This window comes from Psammomys obesus, unplaced genomic scaffold (genome assembly GCF_907164565.1).
Source record: "Psammomys obesus unplaced genomic scaffold, mPsaObe1.curated_primary_1811, whole genome shotgun sequence".
NCBI classification, from domain to species: domain Eukaryota; kingdom Metazoa; phylum Chordata; class Mammalia; order Rodentia; family Muridae; genus Psammomys; species Psammomys obesus.
The window spans coordinates 5,186,005-5,191,675 of NW_026590701.1; the positions used below are offsets into that span (position 1 = coordinate 5,186,005).

The following is a 5,671-nucleotide window of genomic DNA, read 5'->3' on the forward strand; positions in this document are numbered from 1 at the left end:
TGGCTGGCTCTTTGATCACCTCCCCCTGTTGGGGGAGAGGCCTTGCCAGTCCACAGATGAAGACAATGCAGCCAGTCCTGATGATACTTGATAAGCTAGGGTCAGATGGAAGGGGAGGAAGACCTCCCCTATCAGTGGACTTGGAGAGGGGCTTGGGAGGAAAGAGGAAGGGAAGGTGGCATTGGGAAGGAATGAGAGAGGGGGCTATAGCTGGGATACAAAGTGAACAAACTGTAATTAGTAAAAAAAAAAAAAAAAAAAAAGTCAAAACACTAAATCCCCACAACAAAGGAAAAATAATAAAAGCAGCAAGGGAAAAAGGCCAAGTAATACATAAAGGTAGACCTGTCAAAATCACACCAGACTTCTCAAAAGAGGGCTACAGGACTACAGCATAGTTACAAAGTCAATAAACTGAAATAAATAAATAAATAAATAAATAGATAAATAAATAAATAAATACAAATAAATAAATAAAGTAAAAAACAGGAAATGCTCAACTTCCTTTGTCATTAAGGAATATGCTTTTAGAAGTGGACTCACTGCCCCTAGAGGCATCGCACCTATGGCTGCTGTGTCATATCAGTTGGTGGCAGAGAAGAGAGATACTACGTCTATGCTTAGTGTTCTGGCCCATGAATATCTTAATGATTAGTAGCCTAACATTCCCTGATAAAAAAAAGAAGTTGAGCCTGAGAAGACCATCAGCCCAGCACCAGGGAACCCAGACTGGGAGCTAGCCTGAGGGGATTACCAGTCTCACTCTACATCTAGCCTGGATGGGCTCCCAGGGTGAGGGGCAAGCTAGAGATTGGCACCAGCTCGACTGCTGGCCCTTGGCAGGAGTGAGCTAAGGACAGATGACCCTTTCATGGGGTACAGAGGCAGTCTGGAGCAAGAAACAAGGCCAACACAATCACCAGTCAGGAGCCAGGGGCCCGTCAAAGAGCTAGACTGACATGATCATCAGTGTAACTCTGCACAGGTAGGGGAGAGTCAAGGATGCTTGAGAGGTCCCCTCATAGTGCCATAATGCATGGGCAAGGCATAGCATCCCTGAGACCACTCCTGAGATGACCCAGATACTCAGAGACCCTGGGTGCCACCGAGAGAAACGAGTAAGTGGTAACAGAAGGATGTGGGCACAATGGAGAGAGGCTGAACGGGAGACTCTAGTGTAGTGACAAACAACCTGAAGTGTGTAGCTGGTGATGCCATTTAGGAACGTGCTGAGGTCCTGGACTGTGTTGCCACTGGGTGCCATGTCTGGGTCTATGGCCCTGCAGCAGCTGTGATCTATTACCACCAAAGGCTAGGTGGATGTACCTGGTGTGATCTGTCTCCAGGGGACATGTTGTTCTCTGAAAGCTGTGCAGAACTGGCCTAGTCCCTCACCTGTGGGGGAGGTAGTCTTGGGGGCATGATAGCAGGAGAGATGAACCCACCCCTCGACATCTGCAATACAAGGGAGAGTAGGCCCCACACATTACACAGGAAGCACAGTAGAGCTGGCTTTGGTTGCAGGAGTTGTAAATGAGCCTGCCCCAAGGTTATGAACATGGGAGAGCTGGCCCTGTTACTTGTCTTCCATGCAGTGGCACAGAGGATGAGAAAGAAATACCCATTTCCTCCCTTACTCCTCCCCACCTTCAGCAGGAAGGAGAACTGCCAAGGTTATCAGAGTTGGAGTCCTGCCCCTCACCTACTGCAACACTCAGGAGAGTAGACTCTACACTTTTCCTGGGAAGCACAGTAGAATTGACCCTGGTAATGGGGTAGTTGGACTGAGGGTATGAGCATGGGATATCTGGCTCTGTCACTTTGCCATGCAGTGACCTGGGCTAGGGAGAGTCGCCCTCTTCTTTCCATTGTCACTTACAGCAGGCAGGAGAATTGGCCCGAGATTATCAGAGTGGGAGAGATGGCCCTGCTCCTCATCTACTGCATCACTCAGAAGTGCAGGCCCTGAACCTCACCTGGGCAACACAGTAGATCTGACTCTGATGATGTGGGCACAGAGGAGCAAACCCAGAAGGCATGAGAGTTGGAGAGTTGGCTTTGCCTCTTTCTGGCAGTGGCATTAGATGGGCCAGCTGGGGAAGGGCAGGATAGCAGGAGAGCTGATCAGCACAGATACCTCTCAGGGTCAGATCCAGGGCTTTGAATTGGCCCATCCCAACATCTAACCCATTGATGAGTACATGAATGGGCTGGTCCTACAGCTCCAAACCATCTCCATGACACAGGGCAACAACAGGGTATCCAAGAAGAGTTCCAGTGAGGTTCCAGTATTGATAGTATAGCAGAAGTCAGAGACCTCAAACTAGCCCAGTGATTCACTGCAATAAACATAAGCAAGCAAAGAAATGTTGACAAAAAGGTATACTGTGAGACACACTGTGACATACTGCAGCTTACACAATGATATTTTATGCAATGCTTTTTCCTCTGTTGGGGGCGGGAAGATTGCAAGGGGACAGAAGAAGTGAGTCACAGATTTACTCCAGTGTTTATGGTGCTCCAGAAACCAGAAAACTTCAAGCAGACCAATGAATGATTGCATAAGTGTTTGCATGTAAAGCTGTTTAAGCATCAAAATATAGTGTGGGACACACTGCAGTTTGCAATGCCACCTCAAGGAACAGATGTGTGATGAAGATGTGGGAAGGATGGCAGACAAGGTGGATGTTCACAGTGGAAAGAGGTGGAACTAGAGAGGCAACAGCGGTGACAGGTGTGGGGCGGGTTGGCAGAGAGGTGTGCAGCAGCCAGGAGCTTGCAGTGTCTGTTCCCCAAACCCACTGTGTAGCCATGTTTGTATCTGTGGTTCATGAAATAGCTAGGGAATGTGCTGGGTTCATGCTGTCACCTGAGGTCATGTTGATGTCTGTGGTCCATGTTACCAATGGAGACCATGTTGATATCTGTGTACTGGGTCTGCAAACTGAGGTCATGTTGATGTCTGTGGTCTGTGCTACCACCTGACTCCATGTTGATGATGTTCATGATTCACTTTAACCACAGAGGACTTATGGATGTCCATGACTGGGACAGCCACCTGAGGCCACATAGATGTCACGGTCCATGCTCCCCCCACCCAGCTACGTTGAGGTCTGTGGTCCTGCTGCCTCGGCCAGAGGCCATGTTGATGTCAGCGGACCAGTCTGCGGGTGGAGGTCATGTTGAGATTCCACGCTGCTGCTAGAGGCTGTGTGGAGTTCTGTTAGTCTGTGCTGCCACCCAAATCCATGTTGATGTCTGTGGGCCGAGCTATTGCAAGAGCATTGTCAGTGCTCACTTCTATGGCCATTGGAGGCCCTGATGAGGTTCATGTTCTGAGATGTTTCCAGAGACCACATGGAAACTCATGGTCATGCTGCCATTGACTGTAACAGGTAAGAAAGCTGCTTTTGCAGTGGTATTATTGACTGCACACTCACAGTTGAGAATGAGAGACACTGAGGACGTCTGTGACCCCCCACACACACACAAAAAGAGGAATAGTCTAGACAGGAAACCATTGAAGAAAGGTCTCAAAAATTGTGATAGGGGCTGGTGAGATGGCTCAGTGGTTAAGAACGCTGTCTGCTCTTCCAAGGGACCACTGTTCAATTCCCAGCACCTACATGGCAGCTCACAACAGTCTGTAAGCAGTTCTAGGTGGTCAGATACCCTCACACCAATGCACATAAAATAAAATTAAAATAAATTATAAAAAAAAATTGTGCTAGGGATGCTCAAGTGTAGGTCCTCACAGTTGATGGCTTCTGGGAACTAGGCACTGGGAGTTTGAGCATGTTCGAGTGAGTATATGTGCAACACATACCAGACTTGATGTGTTTCTTTTTTCATTTTTTTTTTCAGTTTTGTGGGCAGAGGGCACAAGGTATGGGAGTAGATCTGGGAGGACTGAGAAATGAGTGTGTTTCGGTGCATGATGTGAAATTCCCAAATAATCAATAAAAATATTATGTTGGGAACAAAAAGGAAACAGTAGGTTGTGATCACTCAGTCTAGCCTAATAGAGGTAAGAAATGCTGATCATGGGCACAAAATTTTGTTCAAATGTCAAGAATCAGTTACACAAGGAGACATAATTTTTAAAATGCTGATTAAATAATGTGTTCTCGTATTAAAAATGTTATTAATGTAAAACAGCACATATATTTATTTATTATATTTTAATATTCCATGCTTGCAACACTTCAAAGCATCATGTACTTGATAAATAAAATTCTACCTGATTTTTACATAAAATAAAATTACACTTACTCTTAGTGGCCTTTGTAAGCTACATTGTTTTAAGTGTGTAGCACATTGTGGTTATTATTTATATTCTGTTCTTTGACTTCCCACAAGCTATAAAACTTGTGGGAATATATGTGCTTTTGACACCACCACATATCTACCCTATGCAATTAATAACATATTCATTCATTCATCCAACATGCAGTTATTGGATTGCTGCTGGTACTCAGAATGAAGTCACATGAAATTATGTTTCACAAGGTTTACTGAAATTTACACACAGAAACAAATTGCAATTTGACAAAAAGGAAAACAAAAGAAAAACTTACAAATATGTAACAAGTAAGATGGGAGAGTCACTTTCATTAGTCTGCTGGTACTGGAGACTGGAGAAGTGTTTGGCTAAAGTCAATTGTAAGAGATTTTAAAAAGTTATGAACTTGGTGATGATTTTTTTGTGGAAGGAAATGAAAAGAAAGAGAAATGTATCCAAGAACTTTTTTAAAAATAAGAAAAAGAAATTAACTATAGTGTCAAAGCAGAAAATACATTTGAGGGAGCATATCAAGTTTTCCATTTGTCATCTTAAAGTTGACTATAACTATTAAACATACAAACATGAATGTCAAATTGGTGGTTGAGAATAGCTGTTTGAAAACTATGTGCAACTTTAGAATAAATGCAAATGAATGTATTATCAGCAGAGAAATAGCATGAAAATTATAGACATATCACAATATTATGGGAAGGAACTTTAAGAATGTACATAATAAGTACAAGACACAATGAAAAAATTCTGATTGTATTTTCTTGTGTAATAGCAATAATATAGATACAATTTCTATCCCCACTTTACAGACAATAAAGCTGAAACATAAAGGAAATGAGAGACTCATTCCATTCAAAGTCTAGGTCAATGAGTGGGAAGGCTGGGTTTTGAACACAAGATGTTTTTCTACAAATCACATAAAGTCTCAAGTCACTAAAAGCTGAGAATGAGGACCCACCCAAAATTCAAGAAGAGGTGGAAGAGCTGAAGGATTAGACAGAAAAAAAAATCAGGGCACAGTTGTGTCAAAGAAGAATTTGTTCCAAAGTTGGAGGGGGGAGTTAGTTATAATTAATCCTACTGAGGGATAAAATGACACACATATAGAGAGAAACCATTACATAAAACCACAGCTGAACTCAATGTAGAGGCCAGTGGATTGTGGGCAGCTTTGCTCTAATGGATACATCTGCAGCACAGCTCCTGCATTTATGGTTCAGTGAACATCTTGGTAGAGAAAGCAGGAAGAATGTAAGAGCCAGAATATGAGAAGTCTGCTGTGAAACCACCTCTCCTAGAAATAGCTAAGTAAATAAGACCTGAAAATTATAATATCACTAACATACCAACTCAGAAGAGGGAATATCTCATGGG

The 5,671-nt window shown here is 43.5% G+C and overlaps 1 pseudogene; it reads left to right on the plus strand.

The window, feature by feature from the left end:
* The first annotated feature begins 541 nt into the window (after positions 1-541).
* On the plus strand, positions 542-667 carry LOC129677946 (small nucleolar RNA SNORA17; annotated as a pseudogene).
* The last annotated feature ends 5,004 nt before the right edge of the window (positions 668-5,671 follow it).